The sequence below is a fragment of the Rhineura floridana genome, chromosome 8 (genome assembly GCF_030035675.1).
Source record: "Rhineura floridana isolate rRhiFlo1 chromosome 8, rRhiFlo1.hap2, whole genome shotgun sequence".
In the NCBI taxonomy this organism is placed as follows: Eukaryota; Metazoa; Chordata; class Lepidosauria; order Squamata; family Rhineuridae; genus Rhineura; species Rhineura floridana.
In genome coordinates, this window is record NC_084487.1 from 68,025,028 (window position 1) to 68,051,212 (window position 26,185).

The following is a 26,185-nucleotide window of genomic DNA, read 5'->3' on the forward strand; positions in this document are numbered from 1 at the left end:
CCCACAACCAAGCGGTAGAGGAAAATGGAGTATAATTACAAACATTCCTCTCACCCACCCTATGACAAAATTAAGACTTGTGGGAAGGGGAAGGGTTATTAAGTGCAGGTGTGCATTGAGAAGTAGCATTAAAACAAACATTATGATGACTGCCCAGTCCTTGAGAGGAAAATGAAAGATGAAACTTCCCACAAATTCACTTCCACCAAGGCCACATTCACACCAGACGTTTATTCCACTATTATTCCACTTTAAATACTCATGTCTTCCCACAAAGAATCCTGGGAAGTGTGGTTTGTGAAGAGGTCTGAAAGTTGTTAGTAGGATCCTATTCTTCTCAGAGAACTACAATTCCCAGAGTGGTTGAATAATTAATCTCTCTTCCCAGGGGACTCTGGGAATAGCTCTGTGAGGATAACAGGGGTCTCCTAGAAGCAAAGAAACTTAGGAAGCCAGAGAATTGTGGGCCAATTAAGCATAAGGTTATCAGATTCAAAACTGAGTGGTTTCGACCAGCTTAACAGTGCAGTAAGAGCCAAGGATTCCAGCAGTGGTTCGGGGGGAGGGGCTTAAGGTGGTTTAATAATAAATTAAAATTAAATTAGAAGAAGATCCCCTTATACTGAGTTCTTTAATACTAGAAGTTCATTTTTCTGTGTCTTCACTCTCATTCTCTGATTTGTCTCCCTCTTTCTCCATCCACGTATTAATGTTCAGTTTGGCACCTCTGTGAACAGCAGAGCTCTGCTCTCAGGGCACAGACAGCATCAGCACCACCAGCATAATTTCTTCAGTTTCTTACCCACCCTTCACCATGAGGTCCTAGGGTGGGTTACAGAAATTTAAAAATACAATATTCAGCATATGACAGAAACTACAGAATGAAGATGCCAGATGCATCTCTGTGGAGAGGGAATTCCACAGCTTAGTGGCTCCCACAGAAAACGATGGTCCTAGAAAATAGGCTGCGCATATCCCTCTTCTTTTTTCCAAATAAAGCAGTCTTTTTTGCCTCATAACACCAAGGAGGGGGCTCAGTTCCCCTTCCCAACCTTAGTGGGGAGGAGGGGGGTCTCCACACTTTCTTCTTTTCTTCCAGGGATCCTGGTAAGAGCTCTCTTTAAGTTGTCTATTCAACAAAATGGACATTGCCTCTTGAATCCATCTATTTCAGGGAAAAGAATGTAGCATCTGATCCTTGCCTATGCAATATGTGCATATGTAGAGAGTGCTACATACAAAGTATGTACAAACAGTATACAGAGTACAAGGGTGTACATTTATAAACAAATCAAATACTTTGTGGGTTGTTTGTTCTTGGCTGTGTTCAGATTACGTTTTTTCAGACACTTGGCCTGCAACCCTAAACACCCTTCCTAGGCCAGGGAGTAAGTGCCACTGATCATAGTGGGACTTCTGAATAAATATAATAGGATTGTGCTGTTGGAATAACTGTTGTAGAATTCTGAGGTTGCCAACCATTTGGGGCCAGTGGGCACACTTGAAATTGTGAGAAAGTGCCATGGGTGCCAGTCACAAATGGCTGCCAGCAGGGAAGGAGGGTGACAGAGCACAAAATGACTGCTGTGGGGTTGTGGCATAATACAAAATGCCTGCTACATTAAAAAGAGCAGAAAAAAGGACAGGACCACAAAAAGGTGGGGGCATGCCCCCATAAGCCTAGCCATCAATGGAAAAGGCACCGAGATTGGTTGTCTTTGTGCTAGCTCGCAGAGAGAAGCTCTGATTTACGCCTCTCCTCTGTTCAGAATGGAAGGGAGGCTGGGAATCCAATCCTGGCATCCAATGAAATTTGGTCATGTCTGAGGAAGCATGTTCAGTGTAGGAGAGGCTGAGCCACTGCAAACAGGAACTAAGCTAGAAGATCAAGCAGTCTCTCATGCATTGTGGATCTTTTAGGGGATATATACAGGGACCTTTCACAGGTTCCATAGGATGTACTGGTGGTCACACTGGCACCCATGGGCACCATGTTAGCCACCCCTGTTGCATAATATGATTGCACGTGATACACATGTTCATCTTTTGTGGTTTATCTTGCCAAAGTTTCCTCACACATTTTCTCTTATGTATTGATTACATTTTTATCCAGCTATTCTTCCAAAGTGCTCTGTGCCATTGTTCTTCAACCTGGGTCCCCAGATCTTGTTAGACTACAGCTGCCATCATCCCCAGCCAGGGTAGGCAATGGTCAAGAATAGTGGGAGTTGTAGTTCAGGTGAAGAAAACTGCTGTAGGCAATATACATGCTTTCCCCTTACAATAACTTCATTGAGTAACTTCAGTTAATTATCATGGGCACAGTGGGAAATTTAACAGAGGTCTCCCCATTCCTAATCCAGTATGTTTATCATTACACCACAGTGACTCCCACAGTTGCCAGTTTAGGACTTGTGCACACATTACATTTTCCCTCATGGTTACTTCTTGGTAACGGCACGCCTCATTCTAGGTATGACTTAGTGATTTTTTGCAACTGAGGATCATTCTAGAAAATGCAAAGCTCTGACAAAATCTGAGTGCTGTAGCAGTTAATATTGGTTTCAACAAAATTCCTCAGTTGAGACCTCTGCAGGCTAAACCCTCTAATGCTCAACTGAGCCCTTAATCAACATTGCCACCCCAACAGTGGCCTCCCAGGTGTGATGAATCCAGGTGCCCACCAAATTGCCTCGTTAACTCCAGGTTCCTCATCATTCTTTTGTTGAGGGTCATTGCCAATAAGCATTAGAATGGGATTATTGTTTTACACTCTGCATGAAAGAGATACTTAGCAGGAAGAAATATGATTAATTAGCTGAAATCAGTTTAAGAAACGGATGCAAATTGAAATTATTTGGAGCAGTGCTAGAGTTTGGAAATGAATGCCATGGGGTAAAGTAATTAAAACCTCACACTGCCTGAAATCGCTGATGTAACAGTCTGTAGATTTCATTTAAAGCACACACACACAGTCACATCCCACAAAAAAAACACTGTGTAAATGTTAACTTCTTGCAATTACTTCTTGTACTGATTCTTTAAGTGTGCCCTGTGCCCAAATGTAACTAGCACTGTTGTTTGAGCTTCTGATTAGTCAAATGGTTTCGGAAGGCCCACATACACTTCACAGAAAATGACTGTAATGGATATAGATCAAACTGATAAGGATTGTTTTTGCCTGCAGGTTGTAATGTGGATACTCAAGCAAATTAAATGGTCCTGTAGGTAAAATACTAATTATTCTTAATTATTTTCTTCTGCCATCTCCCTTTAGTCATAGAATCAAATATAATGAAAGAGGCTACTGCAACCTGATTCAGCCCTATTGTCATCCCCTGATGTCCACTAATGGCTCATCACACTGTAATGGTCCTGCTTGTAGTAGGTATCAGATGCTCAGGTCCAAGACATGGCAAGTACACCAGGGGGAGAGTAGTCTGGCAGAGGGACAGCTTGGTGGCCTCCCCAATTGACAAGTTGGTTAAACAGAGAAAGATCTGGGAGCTTTATAGCTGGTATTGGCAGGGGATGGGCTCTAATTTTATTTCTAGGATCAGGATAATTGTGGTGTCCCGTGTCAAAATGCCTGCAATTCCCTTCTCTGAATTGTTAGGAATCACTACCTGATTCCCCTGAGCTCCCAATTCAAGATCCACAGCAGCACCTGATACTAAGGACAATGTGGTCTTGTAGGACACCATAAACTGGCAATACTGATCATATTTTGGAGGAGAGGGGCTTTAAGGTCTCAGCCTAGAGCCCTCTCCCAGACTCTAATAGTGAAAAGCTTTGAACAGGCCAGTACAATACCTGACATGGTGGTAATTCTAGTCCTTCCAAAGCCCTGATGGATAGTTGGAGATTTAGCAGACAGTAGCAAGGAATAAGAGATGGAATGGAGGGGGGCCTTCTTAGCGGAAGTATTTCCCTAGGTGGAATTAATCTTTCTATTTCAGTCTTGCTCTGCTCTATTCTCACACAGGATACCAGAATGAAAAAAAATTACTGGTGTCAGTTCACATATTTAGCTACAAATCTTCTAAAGCACTGAGTAATCAAGTATTGAAGTGATTTATATGCATGTGTGAATCATCCCCTAGAAGTACAGGCTGAAGCAATATGTCTAATGTAATGTGAGATTTTATTTTATTTGTAAATCCCAGTGCTTAAATTACAAGTGACCCAACCCCTTTTCTTTTGGGTCAAGTCTTCTTAGCGATTGTTTTAGAAAGCTACAGAGGCCATGATTTGGGTTAAAATTGAGGGACGTTTCTGTATTTCATTAAGCTTTCCCACCATCACCACACACAGTCGTCCTTAGAATTTAAGCACCAGTATATTATATTTGTATTTGTTGGCTCATTCCTGTATGTCAGTTATCACTTGATGCTGCAGTTATCCAGAGATGGATTTACATGTGAAAACTGCATCAGTGAAGAACCATGTTAGTAAAAATGCAAAGTAAACAGAAATTAACAAGAAATACACAAGGAGGATGTAAGAAACACAACTATTTTTGCAGGATCAAACTAGGTACCACCTGGATAAAACAAAAAGGAGAACAGGCTCCAGTGCTCAGTGTTGCACAAAGCTGTTCTCCTTTTTGTTTTACTCATTTGAGGGGATCACCCCTACTTTCCCCTCGTTGTGCTTAGGTACCTTATGAGACAGAATATAAGAACTGGAATCAACATACTTGTTCAGCATTCGGATGAGCACATATGAACCAAGGTACAGGGCAAGGAAACAACTAAGACTAATACATAAGTCAAAGATAGGAAACAACAGTAAAGTTGTAAGGTGCCACAGTGTATGTGTGTCTCAGATGGGCACCCAGCAGCCAGTTACTTCCTATGCCTCTAGCACTGTGCTTTCTCTGCATACCTGGATGCATTGCAGTATCCTGTTTTGTGATTTTAGGTTGTTTTTTTTTAATTGTTGTAACCTGCTTGGGACCTCTGGGTGAAGGGCAGGTTAAAAATAATACAAAGATACCAGCCAAGGTTGCAGTCGGTTGACCCCCGCACCTGCCAGTTCTTGCTTACCTAGCTGCTTAGAAATGCAAATGATTAAGTGATATATAAAAGTTTTAAATAAATAAAGTAAAATGAAATAGCCCTATAAAGCCATAGCCTCAAAGTTCATACATCAGATTTTCATTAGAAGCAGGAGCAGCCCAGTTTTCTTCTCTGGAACTCAACCCTTGGCTCAGGTTTGACTATGGCTGGCCCCTCAGACCATGATCTGCTTTTCTGATCTGTTGCGTGGGTCTGACTATGCTGCTGCCTCTGGCCTCTCTAACCCTGCTCTGCTTGCTCTGACCTGGCCTTGCCTGTTTGGACAATGTCCTTGTCTAAGTTCCTGGTAACCAAGAGCCAATGATGAAGGCCTGACAAAATATGACCTGAGTCCAAGGCAGAAGATTAAAAGACAGAATTAATCCTTATGAATGGCAGGCCTCTTTATCAGCATATCTCATGATCTATCTGAATCAGCAAATTGCATCTATTTGCAAAATATTATCCAAAAAATTGATATTTCATGCTTCAGCTAAAATAACTAATGTAAAGGAATGGCCTTATGGAAATGGGCCAATTATGCTATAGTTTCACCACAAGCATACAACACTGTAGCCCTACTCATTGTAAATATGTCCTTGTCTTTGCATCACATATTAAATATTGTTATGAGTATGAGGGTTGGGATGGATGATTCCTGTGGGTCACCTTTCCAGCCTCTGATTTAGAATCCTGTGCCTTGGAATGAAGAATTCTCTGCTGGTCAAATGAGTCTTTTGTTAACCAAATAGATTGGCCAGGTAAGATAATGGGCCGATCAGTTGCCTAGCAATGGAGAATGGGCCAGGAAGACCCCTTTTGTCATTTAAACTCTACAGGAGAGCCTTCCCCCCCCCCACTCCTGGCAGCTAGCAGAAGTTGTGTGCTTGTAGTTTTGGTGTGTCTAGAGATTTTGCTGGAGACTGGAGGCAGGTAAAGAGACTAGCTATCTGCACCATGGCATTTGGAGTGCCTCCTGCAACCCAGATGGGAGAGCTGGATATTGGACTGCTGATGCATTGAACCCCTCCATCCTTGAGCTCAGGTTGGAATGTGTGTAAATAAACAAACCATATTTCATAAAGACACAGCAGTCTCCACTGACCTTCTTCCCAAGGTCACCCCGTGAGCTTCATGGCTGAACAGGGATTCGAACCCGGGTTTCCCAGGTCTCAGTCCAACATTCTAATCATTACACTACACTACATTGGTTCTCTAAGGAAAAAGGTAGCATATTCTTCTCATTTACCTCTGTCTTCATTTGCCTCCCTCTGTTGTATCCTTTGCATCTGCTTTCAAGATTGTAAACTCCTTAAGGTGAGGACCTGTCTTATTTATTTATTTAGTAATGTGCTATATACATGAATGGCACTAAATACATGGTTGTTATGGCTTTCTTATCAGATTTCTGTGAGCAGGGCTAGCTGTGTGGGTTGCCCTGAGGCAATACTTGGACATGACAGAGTATTGATAGCCTGTAATGTTGCAATAATGTGAGCTAAGAAGACTAAGTGATGGCCAGAGGAGATGACTCATTTATTTTATTTATTTATTTATTAGACTTTTTTTTTTTAGACTTTTATACCGCCCGACTAGCAATAGCTCTCTGGGCGGTGAACACAAGAAATACAATAAAATACACAGTAAGATACAACAAGGACATATAAAAATAAAACAATCTAAAATCAATTACAACAAATTTAAAATTAAGTTATCTTAAATTAAAATTAAATTAAAATTAAAATTAAAATGAGAATGCCTTGGAAAAGAGGAAGGTTTTAACTTGGCGCCGAAAGGATAACAATGTCGGCGCCAAGCGCACCTCCTCGGGGAAACTCTTCCAGAGTTCGGGGGCCACCACTGAGAAGGCCCTAGATCTTATCATCACCCTCCGGGCCTCTCTGTGAGTCGGAACCCAGAGGAGGGCCTTCGTAGTACAACGTAGTGTACGGGCCGGTTCGTATCGGGAGAGGCGTTCCGACAGGTATCGTGGTCCCGCGCCGTATAGGGCTTTATAGGTTAATACCAACACTTTGAATCTGGCCCAGAAGCATATTGGTAGCCAGTGCAGGCACGCCAGAACAGGTGTTATATGCTCGGACCGCTTGGTCCTTGTTAACAATCTGGCCGCCGCATTTTGCACTAGCTGTAGCTTCCGAACTGTCTTCAAAGGCAGCCCTACGTAGAGCGCATTGCAGTAATCCAAACGCGAGGTTACCAGAGCATGTACAACTGATGTAAGGTCCTCCTTGCTCAAATAGGGACGTAGCTGGGCTACCAACCGAAGTTGGTAGAACGCATTCCGTGCCACTGAGGCTACTTGAGCCTCAAGTGAAAGGAAAGAGTCTAAGAAGACTCCCAGACTACGAACCTGCTCCTTTAGGGGGAGTGTAACCCCATCCAGGACAGGGTATATATCCACCATCCGATCAGAGAAACCATCCACCAACAGCATCTCAGTCTTGTCAGGACTGAGCCTCAGTTTGATAGCTCTCATCCAGTCCATTGTTGCGGCCAGGCAACGGTTCAGCACATCGACAGCCTCACCTGAAGAGGATGAAAAGGAGAAGTAGAGCTGCGTGTCATCAGCATACTGATGACAACGCACTCCAAAACTCCTGATGACCGCACCCAACGGCTTCATGTAGATGTTGAAAAGCATGGGAGACAAAACCGACCCCTGAGGGATGTGATATGGATGTCCCCCTCTAACCAGAGGGAGGGGACAAACTGTCTTTGTATAAAATGAACAAAAGAACTGCAATTTGAGTCAGAATGTTTGGGCTATAAGTTAAAAGCAGTTGGGGAAATATTGTTTCCTTCTTGCTAGATATCTGGTATGGGAGGAGTAGACTTTGTCTTTCTTCTGTGAGCTGTGCCCTCACATATGCTCAACCTCTAGTGACCTCTTTCCAAATGAAACTAAACTCAGGTAAGCATCGTACTACTAGAACACTACTAGAACACTGCGCCACTCTAAGTGTGATGATGATGATGATGATTAGTAGTAGTAGTAGTAGTAGAAGTAACAGAAACATGGCTGTCATGGAACTGCCTAACTCAGCACAAAATCTGGCTCTGACTGTTTGCTGCTGGTAGAAGTTGGCAGTAGAAAGATAAGAGGGTAAGGGACATCTGAAATACACTACAGTGACAACAAGTTGACAGCTTGACATTTCAGTATTACATACCTATATTAAGTGTTCATGGTTTTCACGGGAAACAGTGGTCCACAGTTACTAAGAGGTGGAGAGCCTGGGTGTCTGAATAGCACATGCCCCATCATGACAGATACTGAAGTATGCTAGGCATAACAATTAAAATCCCAGAAACCAGCACAAATCCTGCCAATACTTCTCATTTCCAATATGATTATTCACTGATAATCTACACAACATACTTTTTTTTAATTAATTTTTATTCAAAGTTTCAAAGAACAAAACAAAACAAAAGGAAAACAAATTAATAACTAATATAATAAAAATATTGACTTCCGATTTGTCGCAGATCAGCTATAAGTATATAGTATATAACAAACCTGTCCCTTAATATATTACAAAATCACTTTCCTCCAGTAGTTATCTTAATTAATCATCAAATCTCATTAACATCATATCATTTTGTTCTATCCGCAAAAAGTCAGAGAGGTTCCACTCCTTGAGAAATATATCCATCAGTTTTTCTCCAAATATATATGTCAATTGATCCATCCCTACCAAGTCAGCTAAGTCCAGTAATTTTAATAGCCATTCTTCTATTATCAGTATTAATTCCATCATCCATCTGCCATCCTTGCACACATGTTAATCTTGGTGTCATAATCATATAGTAAGAGTCTGATGGGAATTTCCTTCATCACAAATATTTCCTTGCAATCAATTCTGAATGTATTACTGAAATGTTGTTGTAAGGTCATGTCTCTGTTCCTCTTCTTTACGAAATGCACCAGCATATCTCTTGAGAATTTTTCCATTGTCACATATCTAAAATTAATTCTGTAAATGTTCTCTATTTCAAGTTCCATCAAATCATTCCAGTCCAGAAATTTTATCAAGACAGTAATAACTTTATCTCTGATATCATCACCAGTTTCTTCAGGAACAGCACTAAATTCCAAACAGTAATCTTTGTCTCTAATATCCATCACAGCCATAAAGTCCAAATCTTTTTCCAATTCCACATTTGATATATCTGTTCCAATCTCCAGAATTTGCTCCTTCCCTTTAATTTCTTTTTCATCTTCTATTGCTTGTCCAATTATATCTTTGGTCTCATCTGCTTCTTTTCTCATATAATCCTTTATTTCTTTCAGCTCCTGTTTCACTTTGCCAAATTCAGTTGCCATCTCTTGTCTACCCTGTCTCAGTTCTTGTTTCGTTGTCTTAATCTCATCCATTATCTTCTGAAACATATCCAGAGGGGAAACCCCTTCCAGGGGTACATCCAGGGTCTCTGCCATTTCTTTGATTGTCATTCTTAAAGCCAAAGAAAAAACCCTTCAAATTTCCAATATAGCCACAATTCCCAAGCAAAGAATAATTTGCTTCTTTTTCCAGCAATAAGGGAGTTAATATTCCAAACCTGTTGACATCATCATCTTAGACAGGACAAACTGCCTTATCTCTTATGTGTCCAAGAATGCAAAACAAATTTAGTTCACAGCATCAAAATAATTAGTGGCATAGTGAACAAGCAGATTCGTCACAAAAAAAGTAGACCGGAAAAAATAGTCCCAGACATATAATTCTCAAATATTCATATAAATCAAATTTTCCTCTTCAGATTAGATGCCCCTCATCCGTTTGTATCTTTATAATGCTCAATTCCAGGTCAGCTTTTTGCTATAAAGCCAAAGATAGGCTATTTTGATTTTCTTCCTCCTTAATTCCACATATAAAAGAGAAAAGTATAACTCACCCAGGGATTCTTTATTGCTGATTCTTTAACAGATCTCTTTTGCTGTAACAACTTAGTCCAATTGATAAGAATAGACAGAAGAATGCTTGCCTGTTAAAACCCGTTTTTCTTTGAAGAAAAAAAAAGTCTTGCTTAGTCAGTTTGAGCTTGCTTGAATTCCTTGGCTCCGTCTGGCGCTGCTGGCTGCACCTTCGTTCATAGGCGATCCTAATGAATTCCAGTCCCCAACAATCACAACGAAGCTTTTGTGGATGATCTCTTCGTTTCTCCCTTACCTGGGAGAAAGTTTTTACCAGTCAAAAAACTCTTCTGACTGGTTTTAAAACTGAAAAAGCTTCCTCTGAGACGAGAGCTCGTCTCAGAGGCAGTCACAGGCGGAGCGATCCTCCTGGGAAGTCCCCTGATAATCTACACAACATACTGATTGTCTTCTTCATAACAATGCAGGGAAAGTTTAGGGTTCTTTCTCAGATAGTGCCAATCACTGGTCATTACATGATCATAATCAAGAAATTTAAGCTCTCCAGACACAATCAAAAAATACACTTCCTGTACCATTTGTACCACTGCAGCAACCTGAACGCCCAAACCATTTTGTAAATCAGGGCTGGATTTTTTTCCCCAGCCTCTGGGCCACATTCCTTTGCAGGCAACCTTCAAGGGCTGCAAATCAGTGGGCAGTGGGGCCAGAGATAAGAGTAGGCAGGGCCAGAAGCAAAAGTGGGTGGAGCAATGAATGTGACTCTTACCCTTGTACAGCAGGCTACATTCCAGCCATGCCAAAGCCAGAGGTTTCTACACATACCTACACACATCTCTCTATCTAGGCAAGCAAAATGTGGTATCTCAGCTCAAGAATGCATTCCAGCCACGCCAAAGCATTCAAGGAGAACATGGAGCAGGGGCGGTGAGAGGTGTGGCCTGAAGAGAGAAGGTTTGGTTTGAGTGAATCCCAACCACTGGATAGAAAGACCTGGAGAGGTGTACTAAGCCCTGATTGCTTCTGGAAACTATTATAGCACAAATGCTAAAGAAAGCTCAGTTGCACATATGCAAAATGAAACTGTTGTTTCCATTTATTCATTCATTAGTAAATCATGGTTCATTACATTCAGGACAACTGAGGCATCTGACTGAGGTCTTTGGACAAGCATCCATCTCTATATGTAGAATACATCAGCGTTAATTAAAACCAGCACTTTTAAAATAGACACCAACAAATGTTTCTAAACATTGTTGGAAATTCTCATCAACGTTGTTTGCAGATTGGGCACATCTGCATCAAGTTGTGAGCAGACGTTTCCTCAGTTTTATTCAGCTGACAATGACAAAACATTGTTTTCTTATATTTTCTCATAATATTGCACATTACTTATACACAGATCCTACCCTGTTCTTTTTCAGCCATTCCACAGAGTGGGGATTTGCATTGTTAGTGAATAATATTTGTTAAAAACAAATGGAGGAAAAACATAATTTAAGCTTTTCCTTACTGAAGATAAACACTTATGCACAGTTTAGTTTTGAAACTGATATCTAGCCATTGACAAGCAAGTTCAGCTCAGGGGTATTCAGAACAAGAATGAAGGCCAAATAATTCCTAAATAAGCCTACATAATGCAAACACAAGTTCACAGTAGACAAAGCAGAGCTTGGAAGATTACTTTCAAAAAGTAATAAATTACAGTTACATGGGCCCCCCAAAGTAGTAATTACCGTTACAATAACAATTGCTCTGAAAGTAACTGATTACTTTACTTTTACTGAAACGTAATTGCTACAATTACATTTTAGTTACTTTTTTAAAAAATTGCCAACAAGGTGCTGGCCTTGGCTGCTGCACATCTAAGTAGCCTAAAACAACATTAAAAATGAGCACGCACACACAGAGGGTAGTAGAATTTTTTTTTTATCTGTAAGATTAACAGAATGGCATAACAGCATCTCACATCCCCTCACCCCACCCCCAGCAATGATGATACCTCAACACACATATTTTTTGTATATATATATTGCCTCCAGCTCTTTTCTCCTTCCACTCCTGTCAATTTTTAAACAATTGTTTTCTCCACCCCGTCTTGCTATCCACCTCCTCCCTTGTTGCCTCCTGAGCACCCATAGAGCATGAAGGAAGAACAACGCTGTACAGAAGCCCAATTTGACGCACATGATTTTTATTCACAAATCAGAGGAGCAGAAGACTTCCCCTGCTCCCCCCCAAGTAATGCGCAAAAGTAATGCTGGAAACATTACAATTACTCCTCAAAAGTAATGAAGTTACTACTTGTTCTATTACCAGCAAAATGTAATGAAGTTACCCACTCGTTACTCAAAAAAGTAATAAATTACTTGTAACTAGTTACTTGTAACTAGTTACTTCCAAGCTCTGAGACAAAGCTTATTCAAATTATGTGTTTTCCACTTCAGAGTATTAAAAGACCCACAATTATGATTACAATAGCTATCCAGTTGCTTTCTGGGCCCAATTCAAGGTGTTGGTATTAACCTTTAAAGCCCTATACGGTCTCGGCCCAGTTTACCTGAAGGAGCACCTCCAGTACCACCAACTTAGCCGCCTGACTAGATCAGCCACGCAGGGCCTTCTCTCAGTACCACCAACGAAAACAGCTAGGTTGGTGGGAACTAGGGAGAGGGCATTTTCAGTGGCGGCCCCCACTCTCTGGAACTCCCTCCCGTTCGATCTTCGACATGCCCCTTCCCTGGATGCATTCCGCCGAGCATTAAAAACCTGGCTCTTTGGACAGGCCTTCGGGACCTCCGGGGTGGGCTAAGCTTTTATCACTATTACTGAACGCCCGTTGTTTACATACTGTTTTATGCTGTAATTTAATCCTTTATTGTTGACTGTATTGTATTGCTATGTATTTTAAATCGTATTTTAAATTGTATTTTACTGGAATTTAATTGTGTACATCGCCTAGAGTGGCCTTGGCCAGATAGGCGACACAAAAATTAAATTATTATTATTAATTATTATTATTTATATATTCAATGATGAAAGTGAGCTAATATTTCCCAAGAATTCCCATGATGTTACCAAGTTTGTTTTTTCATTCATTCAAAATATTTTTATTTTGCCCTCCCGATGTGAACAACTACCAGGACAGTCATAATGTCTTAAAGCAAACATGTTTCATATATTTTGTTAATGATGAAGCAAATAACATGATCCCTCCAGCAAAATATGTACGGATATGGAATGCTTCACCACATTTATTGTATTACTCTTTGCTCAGTACCGATACGCATTAGGAAGTGAATGGAAATTGGTAATTTATGTCCCTCTCAACAGCTCCAGGCACAAGACGGTCTAGCTCCCAGCATATAGCAAATCACTGGCTGCACAACATTCGACAGCTTTAATACCTCTTTAAATACTTACCTGTATGGCTTCCCTTGCAGGGTTTAGTTACTTAGTTAAATTGTTTTGTTGTTTAGTTCTAGCTAATGAATGGGAGAAATATCGACAGCAATATCGTAAAAGGACTTACTATAAGCCATTATCTGTAAGCAGTATATCCTGGGAATTGTTTTGTTGCGACTGCTGTGTATTTTTCTGGAGTCAATGTAGATCTTTCTTCTTCTGTAAAACAAAATGTTAATAAAAATTATTTTTAAAAAAAACAGCAAACGTCATAGGATTCAAATTACAAAATGAGAGCCAGGTCTCTTACTTTGTTTTTACAAAGTTTTTACAAAGGGAATCAGAAAAAAAGTCAACCTAGCAGGCCAAACACATGCCAGAAATTAACATTTGTTTGTTTGATATATTTTATATTTACTTACTTATTTATTTAATTATTATATTTATATCCTGCCCTTCCTTACAGTAGGAACCCAGGGCGGCAAACAAAAGCACTAAAACCACTCTAAAACATCATAAAAACAGACTTTAAAATATATTAAAATATCCTTAAAAATATATTAAAATGAAACATCTTTAAAAACATATATTTTTAAAAAGTTTCAAAAACGCATTAAAAAGCAATTCCAACACAGATGCAGACTGGAATAAGGTCTCTACTTAAAAGGCTTGTTGAAAGAGGAAGGCCTTCAGTAGGCGCTGAAAAGATAACAGAGATGGCGCTGGTCTAATATTTAAGGGGAGAGAATTCCAAAGGCTAGGTGCCACCACACTAAAGGTCCAGTTCCTATGTTGTGTGGAATGGACCTCCTGATAAGATGATATCTGCAGTAGGCCCTCACCTGCAGAGCACAGTGATCGACTGGGTATATAAGGGGAAGACGGTCTTTCAGGTATCCTGGTCCCAAGCTGTATAGGGCTTTGTACACCAAAACCAGCACCTTGAACTTAGCCCAGTAACTAATAGGTAGCCAGTGCAACTCATTCAGCAGCTGGGTGACGTGTTGGCAATACCCTGCCCCAGTGAGCAATCTCACCACTGCATTTTGCACCAGCTGCAGCTTCCAGACCAACCTCAAGGGCAGCCCCACATAGAGCACATTTCAGTAATCCAGCCTGGAGATTAACAGTGCATAGACAACAGTAGTCAGGCTATCCCAGCCCAGACATGGCCGCAGCTGTCTTACCAGCCGAAGCTGGTAAAAGGCACTCCTAGCTCTGAGGTCGTCTGGGCCTCTAGACTATGGACCTGCTCTTTCAGAGAGAGTATGACCCCATCCAAAGCAGGCAACTGACCAATTATCTGAACTTGGGAACCACCAACCCACAGTGCTTCTGTCTTGCTAGGATTCAGAGTCAGGTTCAATCCTCAGAGCATGTCTGGGCATGCAAAATGCACTTCTGTACCAGGTCCCCTCTCCTGATTGGTTAGGCCTTCAAAACCTCCCCCTATTGGGTGACGTAGCTGTAGAGGGGTTACGTATCTCTATTGGGCCCATCTGGAGAGGGTGTCTGACACCCTGTTTTGACCTAAGGGTTTTAAACCTCTTCAGATTGGTCCCCTGGAGACCACATGCTCATAGAGGGGTCACATGCCCCTATATGGACCAATCCAGGATCCCGTTTTGAGTAAAAATACGCACATTGGTCCAGTGGGGGCCACGTGTTTATGTGGGGGGTCACATGACTACCGTTTCCAGGGTGGGACATGAGGGAAGGGGCTTCTGGGGGACAGGATATCCGGTGAGGTCATCAGAGGAACTGGAAATAGAGGCCGGGCCTGGCAACCAAGAGGTCTTCTGTATCTTTAAAAGTTGCGCAGGGGGAAGGGAGAATTCTACCTTGTGGTTTTTCCCATTACAGTGTTGAAGAATACCTGCACTTGGCTGACTTTCTCTTCTCCTAAAGATACAGGATCAGTCTCAGGCCCTGAGCCTGGCAACCCTATAAGAGGGGGTGGCTGAAGGCAGTCTTATTAGAAAAGACTGGGATGAGGCTGGAGGCTCCAGTTCACAGAGACTGTCAAGAGAAGTGGTGGCTTGCTGGACAGTGCCCGGCAGGAAGAGCTGTATAAGCAGTGTTCCCAGGAAACCCATGCATGGAAATGGAATGTGCTTATCATGGGGCTGCCTGCCAGGCAATGACTCGTGCTGCTGGGCAGGACACCCAAATACGGGCTTCCAGGCTGACCCATGCAGCAGCTGGCTGTCAGGAGGATGGCACATGATTGATCCTGGTTGGCTGCACAGGAGACCAGCCCCTGGGAAGTGGGGACAGCCCATTGAGTATAAAAAAGGGCTGACAGTCCATTGTTTAATTAAGATTCCATGTACCACTGTTAAGAACCAGATGCAGGAGTGTGACCCAGCAACTGCTACTATTAAGATCTAGAGAAAAGAACCTCCTAGTAGCTGTATGGTGAAGTATTATCTGCTCTGTAGTGCTAAGTCTATGTAGTGCTGAGGTATATCTATTAACTGAATAAACCATATTTATAGGCACAGCTGGTGTCAGCCTTCATTGCTTACCTGATATGTTTAAAAGAACCATCTGCCAGACAAGAGAAAGATTTATGGCAATACACCAGATGCTGCTAACTATTGATGAGCAACTTCAAGGCTCCTGTTCTCCCTTCTTATGGTTCTGTAAACCAGACTTAAACTGGACAGCGCTTCAAATAAAGTCCTTCAAATAGCAGACGTTCCTCTGAAAATAGGACCCATAGGACTCTACTGATCTCTACACAAATTCATGCCCTTCCCGTCTCTTGAGCAATTTTGCAACTTTTATAGGAGAAAAAAATGCACCTTTTGTTTTGATAACAGGGCAAAGCATGAACATTTAAAAGAATAAATAACATTAAAAAAAATAAGAGTGGGCAATGAATCACTGTTTAACATGCTAGTATGTTTATCACTTCTTACATACTTTGCAAAGGCAGGAAGACGGTGGGCTTTCTCCAGGGGAGAACATTTGCTGTGGCTCTGTTTTTAAGGTTATATCTAGACACACTATGAAGTGCCTCCAAATGCCTACATATCTAATTTTGGGGGTGGGGATGGGAATATAATGTGCTCATTCAAAATGGTGATTAAAAATCCTTATCTGAGACTTTGAATTTTAGCACAGAAATACACAATGGAGCAGAGCTAAAAACTGCTACATGGCGCCTTAATACCCAACACCTTACATTTAGAACAACAACAATTCCTAATCAGTCTTGCACAGAGCTTAAGCACATCTAGTGCTAGAATGGTGATTTTGGACTTGGATCTTCCAGGGAACTCTGCATGAAACCTGCAGCCCAGTGGAACATAAATGCTTTTGGTGTGCTACTAGCCCTGCAGGGTATCCTGATGGCAAGACTGCTGATTGTTCTAAGCTTGAGGTAATATAATTAACACACGTTCCTAGTCCTTTCTTAGCTGTTAGAAGAATTTCTATGGGGATGTAAAATTACTTCATGCACACGCGCGCACACTCACACACTCACACTGAAATGGTTACACTAAGAAAATAAAACTGATCATCGCTCTAGATTTGCCTCCCCCGCCCACGCACGCACCTTTATTCAGATAAATAATATCCATCGCCTACTGCGGCTTTATTTACAATTGGTTTCATCTTTTGAAATGAACACAGTGGTTTTCACATTATACCCAGGGAGGCTGCATTGTGTATGCTTACATGTAAACACTGTGATTTCCAAAGAGATTTGTATTGATTACTGGAAATGCAGAACAAAATTGAAGAGCCAGCATGATTTGCAGAGGAGGGCCAGGAATCAGTATGAATCATGTGAGCACTAACCAAGTTCAGTTACAGAGTGAAAGGTATGCCTCTGGTCTATCACCTTTGCCAGCATTGATGAGATCACGGATAGCATTGCCATTAGCAACAGGAGGATTTTTTTTAAAGAACCAAGACCTTAAAAGTGAATATTTTAAAAGACTTTGCAGTTAATTACAATAACTTAGATCACTCATTGCAAAAGCATAAATTAATGCAATGTATTAAGGTTCCATGAGATATATATTTCAAGGAGGAAAAAGAACTCCTACCTAGTCTTCTTATGTTCTGGGTAATTTGCCATGTAAAGCAAGTTTTCACACAATTGTGTTACAGTGATGCACATTTTCTGGCAGTGTAACAGTCACAGTATCATTTTTGTATGAAAGCTAGCTGTTTCTGAGAGACGTAGGAGGTTACTAGATGTAATATATCTATAGCACAGAGACTCTCTTTGACAATCATGCATAATCAGTCCTGAAAAGAAGAAGGTCATCACCCATGTCACATCTGCATAACAGCAGCCAAGATGATGATGTGTTATATTGGCTAATAGAATTCTGCAGCGAGAGAATAGTGTAGATCTCAGGATAAAATCCAGTGGGAAAAGAGAGATAAAACTCAATCAGCATAGGCAGAAAAATGGGGGCTCTAGAATAGGGAGGTTCCCATGTTGCACATGCAGAGTCTATGCAAATACAGTTTGTATGTGCATTGGCTCTTTCACAGGTTATATTGAACATATGTAGGGGACTGGATCAGTGGGCATGATCCTGCTCCCCCCATCTACACATATTCAATGTAAGCTCCACGTTGGGAAAAATGGAAAAACCTGGGGGGTGTTGGAAGACTACAAAAAACTTTTGGCATCATGGCATCACAAGGGGGAACGACAGGAGCAGTCAAATAAAAAAAAACTTTACTTTTAAAATTAAAATGACAACTTTGGGGGGATGTCTTGGGGAGTTCCCAAAACATATTGGGGGTCAGACGTAGTCCATGGACCATAGGTTAGCTGCCCAACTTTAGGTGTGATTTGTCCTTAAGTGGGCTGGGTTTTGCTACTTGCAGAACATCTCTAATAATTCAAATCCAAAACCATCTATTTCCCAGTGATTCCATCTTCCTACATTTTCCCTCAGGTAAGCTTTGTTTGTCATCCTTGGTTTGGTAGAAGCAGGATAATTGACTCCCTAACACCTTTCTGTGAGCACCAAGTGTCCTACTTAATACCATAATTCTTCAAGTAGATCTCAAAAGAGTCTGTTCCACGCATATGAGGAGAATGTGGACCAGCAGGTATAATAAAATGTGCTCCCACATGAGCGTATGTAGAATCACAGTTTTAAAGTCAATTCACATAATGAGCTGAAGTAATTATTTATAAAACAAAAGCTTACCTCCATTAATGGATAAGAAAGCCATTCATATGATGACTGATAGATCAGAGCTATTTATCACATCTAGGGCTCATCTACATGGGAGCATTTCTTCATAGGAACTCACTTCTTTTACCTTCACTTTTCATTTACATCATCTGCAGTTCCTGCTCAATGTTAGCTACCAATCACTTTTTCCCATTCACACAAGCAGGCATTCCTCTGGTGAGGATTAGTCTTGCTTTTTCCTTGTGGCCCCGCCTATACGTTTCCACTCTGTCTGGTTGCTAGGTGACTGAGCATGCTCAGTCTGTTCTACCAGCTGCAGTAGGTTCCTTTAAAAAGAAATCCGAGAAGTGTGAATATCTGTGTTTTCCCTGGTAGGATACAGCTGAAATACAATTTTTTGTTTGAGCAATGTTACGCTTTTGCACACAAGTTAGGGGGGCTGAAATAAAGGCACAATTTACTGCAACATTAAAAAGGTCAGCAGAATGGAAGAGAGCAACTGGAACTTGCTTGTAAGCCTACAGGAAATAAAATGAAAGAAGGGAGGAGGAGGGAGGAGGTGTGGAGAGGGGAACAACTGACACACCCACCTAAAAGCATTGGAGCAAAGCGTCTTTTCATATTATTAATGGATTGGGTTAGTATGGATTTACAGAGGGAAAACTGTGTGATAGCTTCTGTTTGCGATAACGTCATGTGGACCATGCGAGTAGCACCAAACACACAGTAAACCACAATATAGATGAGCCCCTAGACTATAGCACGAAAGTTGTCATTACAGGATGCCAAACATAAACATGTGTAATACTTAAATGCCTTGGGCATATTAGTGCACCACTGTTTGGAACCATTTTTCTGTGGATTCATCTCACAGTAATGAAGCCCCACTTACCTGCACAGCATGGATAAGTGGGGCATAGTTGCGAGGAGGGAGCGATGCTGCCGCGGCCATCTTCATTAAGGGCAACGTCGTGTGTTGCAGCGTTATGTGTGCGTGATGTGCAGCAGGGAGGGGAGGGGCCATGGCCTATTTAAGGCCAGGCCGCCCCTCCTACCTCCTCTTTCAATGAGCGACGAGAGGACGACAAGGGACATAGCAGAGAAAGCTGCAGGACAGTCAGCGTTGGTTGGGCCTATTAGGCCTAATTGGTTACCCCCAGAGGGGGTTTTGGGAGCCCCAACAGCTCTGGGTGGTAGCTTTGAAGCGTGGCTGCGACTGGGGCAGGCCTCGTAAAGGGGCCTGACCAGTGGGCCTCGTAGTGGGGCCTAGCAGCGGCACGTCCAATAACCCCCCCCCACCTAGCAGTTGTGGAGGGGTTGATTGAGGCTTTTTATTGAGCAGCGCGACGTTAGTGCTGCTGCTGGTTAAAAGAAAGACACAGGAAGTTTAAAAATAAATGAGACTATACTGGATATACAAACAAAATTAAATATAGTCATGCTAATACACTGGTTAAAGACAGACTCATGCACATAAAGGGAAATTAAAAATAAATCAGAATAAAAGGGACGAACAAAAGAAATTGTATCTAATCCTTCTAGTTTAAGTTCCCTCTGATGATATACACAGGTTGTTTCTTTATTATATTATTACAGGGTGGATGCATGATGTGATGGCAGAGCCCTTTCGTGAGGCTTATGACTTTTTGCTAGGCCCAGACATAGGGGGAGGATTGCCCACCCCCGCAGGTTATCCAGCTTAGCCCCCCCCGATGATATACACAGGTTGGTTCTTTATTATATTATTATAGGGTGGATGCATGATGTGATGGCAGAGCCCTTTCATGAGGCTTATGACTTCTTGCTAGGCCCAGGCATAGGTACAAACGTCTTGCTAGGCCCGGGCATGTATGAGGTTTGAAGTACTTAATTATATGATTATTATACTATATACTAGTATATTGGTGGGGCCTAGTGAGCCTTTTTAGCCTTTGGGCCTTTCATAGTTATATGATAATAAGGGTGGAGATAACAGTTTGCTAGAAAATGTCTAAATCGCTGTATCTTAAGTGAGCGGTCCTTTAATTTCAGGCTATTTGTTCACTCTGAGACAGAAGAGGCATTTACCTGAATTTAGTTAGGAATGGAAAGTTTAGCAGATGGTAATCATATTGATTGGGGAATAGGAATAAAGAGGAAAGCCCGATTTGCCTAATAGAGATCCCTCTGTTTATTGACATAGGGCTGCCTTTTAAGGTCCAGGCAGACTCTTCCCCCCTTTACTGAGGATTGTGGCACCAACAACGAAACATCATTACCTGAAATTACATTTTAGTTAGGACTTCTGATATCATTACCTGGAATTACATATAGCGTGCAACTGTTGCATTGGCTCATCTATTTAGATATGTGTTGGAAAACCTGCTATAGTGCAGCCACATATTGGTGACAGCAACACATCCTCAGCATCTGCTGCTCTTGGATTTATGATATCATTTACTAGAAAGGGATATAGGATGTTAATTTTGCATTTTGGACATCTATTATGATAGGTGTTTGGAAGCCTACAAGGGGGAGGCCGCTGCAGTGGGCCAAATATGGGTGGCAGCGCCATATCTCCAGTATCTGTGCTTTGGGGAACTGGGTTAGCTGCACTAAAATGGTGGCTGGGAAAGTGTGCTTACTCATAAATTATTTCCTTTCTTTATGTGAAACAGGGAAATATGAGGCCAGTGGCCCTCACAGCAGTGAGGAGAAGCACCCAGCAGTAGCTGCTCAAGGAAAGCGTTCCTCCCCTGTTAAGCTCGAGGTACTGGGACCTTGCTTGCAGACTGCCCAGTTCCTGGGGAGGTTTGTTTTGTTATGGGGTTTTCTTTCAGTTTCTGGATCCCATATTGTAGTCTCAGGGCTTGCCTTAAGGGACTGCACTCTGAAATTTGTCTTGGGCATAGACGCAAGGGCAATCAGTAATCGCTTTCTACCAGTTAGTTAATGCACTGCCTATGCGAAAGTATGACATCTAATCTGTTTTTTCATCTACTGTGAGGATACAAGGGGATTTATAGCTGCTGGGTTTTTGCCTTTTCAGTCAATTCTATGAGGTAGAGCATTACATATAGGCTGCTCTATCCTCGCATGGAGCGCTTCAGCTCCTTCCTTGAAGGGGCTGTCGGGATGAGAGGGTAAAAAAAAAATGTGGATGCATGTTAACACCTGATGTCACAGATTATGGAATGGCTATGTAACTGGTTCATCTTAATGGCTGTGTCAATGGACCATCCTGCCCGGTTTTAACCTTCCTGGGCATACCACCTAATTCACCACCAATCATACTCTTGTGGTCAGTCAGTAAGGGTTTCATGACAGTTAGGCCAAGAAAGTGTTTCTTGTCTGCCCTCCAGGTATTAGAGGTCTTTTCCGGTGGTTTATGAGGTCGTAGCAGGGCTTCCACAGCCTTACTACAGGTTCAGGTTTGTGGCTGTATAATAATTTAATGCTTGTTGTGATCAAATATTGATAAAGAAATTAGAGCCAAACTGCAGGTTACATTTTATATTCTTGCCCAAATCATTTGGTCTAGTTTTCCCACACTCCTGGGGAAGAACTAACTAACTTGCTGTAGAATTATGTGACATAACTCAGGGCTAGAGCCTCTGAACTGCAGGCTGAAGGTCCATAGCATCTCTAGGTAGGGCTGGGAGGTAGAACTGGAAGTCCGTGGATGCATCGGGGTTTTTGTGCTGGCTGCAGGCTTGGACTTATAGGCAGTGAGGCTTGGGAACTCTCCCGTCCATTTTAGGTAGGGTTATGGCCCTTGTCTGTTCCTTTGTTCTCTAGTGCCCAGATTTTAATGTTTTCTTTTGGGGCATGGTAAGGTAGACTCAGGTGGAGTGGTTCAGCTGTGCTGTGCAACCGCACATTGGGAGATTGGGGAGCAGAGTCAAAGATGGCCATAAGCCGGTCTGTCGCCCCAGCATGCTCAACAGCTATCAGAATGCAGGAGGGGTTTTTCCCAGGACTTCTGGGCTGGCAAGGGCTATGCACCAGAGTGGCCTATTCGGTGAGTCACCTGCTGGGATTGCCTAGTGAATGGCTGGAGACTAGGCCTCTCAGTCCAAGCACTTTGAGGTAAAGGCTGATGATTTTCCCACTTATTCCAGGGACTTTAGAGTCCACCGTATGTTAGCTGGGTGGGCTAGAGAACACCCTGCCACCCTCGATCCCCATTGCCCTTTCTCACGGGACATTTTATTGAGTATGGTGGGCCAGTGAAAAACAGTATGCTCCTCAAGCTATGAAGCCAGACTATTCCAGGCGGCAGCGCTTACGCTGGTTTTTGGAGCTTTTAGGATAGGTGAGGTGGTGGCCGGATCCAAGGGAGATTTGTCTCGACAGGCCCTCCAGCAATCAGATGTCTCCATGGAAGGGAGTTGTACCTGTATAACACTGATGGACTGGCAATGTTGCTGGACAGGGATGGAGCAGCTGCGCACCCTATCCTGGGCTTACAGTTAGGCCTCAGTCAATGGGCTGCAGTGTGGTGGCTTGGCTGGCGAGGAATACTTTGGGACGGGCTCCTACCCACTTTGTTCCAGCTTGGTTCAGTGCAGACATCTCCGCATGTGGTGGTCATTCCCCGAGTTGGGAATGACCTCAGTATTTGAGGCAAGGCCCTAAGGTGGTGGGCATGTGCAGACATGCAGTTCGGGATGCAACAATGGCCTCGGTTACCTAAGGGCAAGGTCCTCAGTTTGGCAGGCATGTGCGGACATGCAGTTGGCGAGGCAACGGAAGGGCATGGCCCTCAGTTTGGAGGCATGTGCAGACATGCAGTTCAGGAGGCAACAGAAGGGCATGACCCTCAGTTTGGAGGCATGTGCAGACATGCAGTTCAGGAGGCAACAGAAGGGCATGACCCTCAGTTTGGAGGCATGTGCAGACATGCAGTTCAGGAGGCAACAGAAGGGCATGGGCCTCAGTTTGGAGGCATGTGCAGACATGCAGTTCAGGAGGCAACAGAAGGGCATGACCCTCAGTTTGGAGGCATGTGCAGACATGCAGTTCAGGAGGCAACGGAAGGGCATGGCCCTCAGTTTGGCAGGCATGGGCGGACATGCAGTTCAGGAGGCAACGGAAGGGCATGGCCCTCAGTTTGGAAGCATGTGCAGACATGCAGTTCAGGAGGCAACAGAAGGGCATGACCCTCAGTTTGGAGGCATGTGCAGACATGCAGTTCAGGAGGCAACAGAAGGGCATGACCCTCAGTTTGGAGGCATGTGCAGACATGCAGTTCAGGAGGCAACAGAAGGGCATGGGCCTCAGTTTGGCAGGCATGTGTGGACATACAGTTCAGGAGGCAACGATGGCCTCGGTTACTTAAGGGCATGGCCCTCAGTTTGGCAGGCATGGGCGGACATGCAGTTCAGGAGGCAACGGAAGGGCATGGCCCTCAGTTTGGAGGCATGTGCAGACATGCAGTTCAGGAGGCAACAGAAGGGCATGACCCTCAGTTTGGAGGCATGTGCAGACATGCAGTTCAGGAGGCAACAGAAGGGCATGGGCCTCAGTTTGGCAGGCATGTGTGGACATACAGTTCAGGAGGCAACGATGGCCTCGGTTACTTAAGGGCATGGCCCTCAGTTTGGCAGGCATGTGCGGACATGCAGTTGGCGAGGCAACGGAAGGGCATGGCCCTCAGTTTGGCAGGCATGTGCGGACATGCAGTTGGCGAGGCAACGGAAGGTCATGACCCTCAGTTTGGCAGGCATGTGCGGACATGCAGTTCAGGAGGCAATGGAAGGGCATGGCCCTCAGTTTGGCAGGCATGTGCGGACATGCAGTTCAGGAGGCAACGGAAGGGCATGGCCCTCAGTTTGGCAGGCATGTGTGGACATGCAGTTCAGGAGGCAATGATGGCCTCGGTTACTTAAGGGCATGGCCCTCAGTTGCAACGAAAGGGCATGGTCCTCAGTTTGGCAGGCATGCATGGCATGCAGTTAATAAGGCATCGTCGGCCTTGGGTACGTCTGCTTTGGTCAGACATACTCCCGCGAAGGGTTTGGCGTGGTATCTGGAGCCCGATAAGGATGGACCAAGTGCGAAAGAAGGTCAACCGGCAAATTCGGTTGGCTACTCTGGGGCAGGGGGGGTTGGCTATTTCACACCCTGCATTCGGCATTGGATGGGTGAACTGTACAGGGCCAATGACGTTCACCTGTCTGATGCAGGTAGTACAGTGGGTAAAAGGGGACTAAGTAGAGATTTGTCCCCTTTTTGTGGCGGCAAGGTGCGGAAAGGGAAATAGGTAAGGACAGCTCGGTGGCCCCCTTAGGCACCTTTGGAGGTGATTGGCGGTTCCAGAGGCCTGTCTGTCAGAGCTTTGCGGCTTGAGGGCAGGATATGGGCTGCTTTTGGGGCCAACTTAACTCATCCACCCAAGGGTTGTGCGGCCCCGGGGGGTGGTGACCTGAGAAGGCCCCCCTACTCACCTACTGGGTGTGGCTGGCGGAAGGGGTAAGCAGATGGGGCTTGCCCTTGTCCCAAGCAGGGGCTGGTCGCCCGTGAGCTGTATGGCAAGATGCTTGCTTATAGATAGTTCCACACCTAGGTTTCCCTCTGCAGGTCACTTTAAAAGGTGTTTTTGTATAGTTTAATAAAGTGGCCCTTGTTCAACCCAAGCTGATGTGTCCTTGTCTTATTTCGCCCCTTCACTCGCAACTGTTATAAAATGCAATTGGCTGCAATCATGTAGGTGGGATCAATCGGAGGGTTATTTCCCATAGAATCATCACCATTTCTTCCACTAGTGCACCAATCCTGTGGGGAAAGCTCATGGAACTTATTCCCATGTGCTTGCAGGCCTTTAAATATTACAGCAGCATAATGAAATAAGTTTATGTGTTGGTGAATGTGTGTGTGTGTGTGTGAGTGAGAGACAGAGAGAGAGATGGTTGCCTTCATTTCCTTAGAACAAAACTACATCTTCACATTGTGAGCGGACATAGTGAGGGTGGAATGGTATCTGGCAGTTCACTAAGAACAGCACAGCTGTCATGAAACAAGTAGTTTTCCCTCCCCTAAAAGCAAAAGTGAGCCCAGCAGGAAGTTTGTGGTCTTCTTTCATCCCTGATCCTACCTCCCAATTTGAAAATTTTGCTTTGCAATATTCAGACCAGCTTCATTGAGGGCTCCCAGTGATTTCCCAACCAACCAGCCCTGATCAGGACCACCTTTGCTTCACTTCAATAACAGGGCATTGCTGGGTGCTTCCAGACCATTCACAAATATATCTGGAATAAGTATATAGGCAGATATCATGTATATAGTTGCATAAAGTATTAAATGGAGGAAGGTAGACTCAAATGCACAGGGATATTGTGGAGGTAACTCTAGGGTTGGGGGAGAAAGTTGATTCAGTTCACATTTAAAGGTGAACCTACTTAATTTGCACTTCCTGAAACAATACACAAACAAACTGAAACATTATTTGAAATTAGCACTTCTCCAGATTTTTCAATGCCAAGTAATTTGTATAAAAATGCATATACTATGGTAAACTGTGCATAAAATGCACATATTATTGAAAACAATGTGTATGCTAGGCAAAATTGCATACAGAAATGTGTATATTAGAAGAAATTCACACTAAAATGCTGATGAATGTTCATGAAGATGTAAAAAATCTTCAGCTAATGTGGAAATGTGGA

The 26,185-nt window shown here is 43.2% G+C and overlaps 1 protein-coding gene across 3 annotated transcripts in view; it reads right to left on the reverse strand.

Moving 5' to 3' along the window:
• The window catches only part of NAV3 (neuron navigator 3), a 1,044,290-nt gene that overhangs the window by 962,495 nt on the left and 55,610 nt on the right, over window positions 1-26,185 (reverse strand). For all 3 annotated transcript variants that reach the window (XM_061639678.1, XM_061639673.1, XM_061639674.1), the window contains exon 3: window positions 13,490-13,581. The gene's annotated coding sequence lies outside the window, so the exon portion shown is untranslated. The remainder of the gene's footprint in view (window positions 1-13,489; window positions 13,582-26,185) is intronic.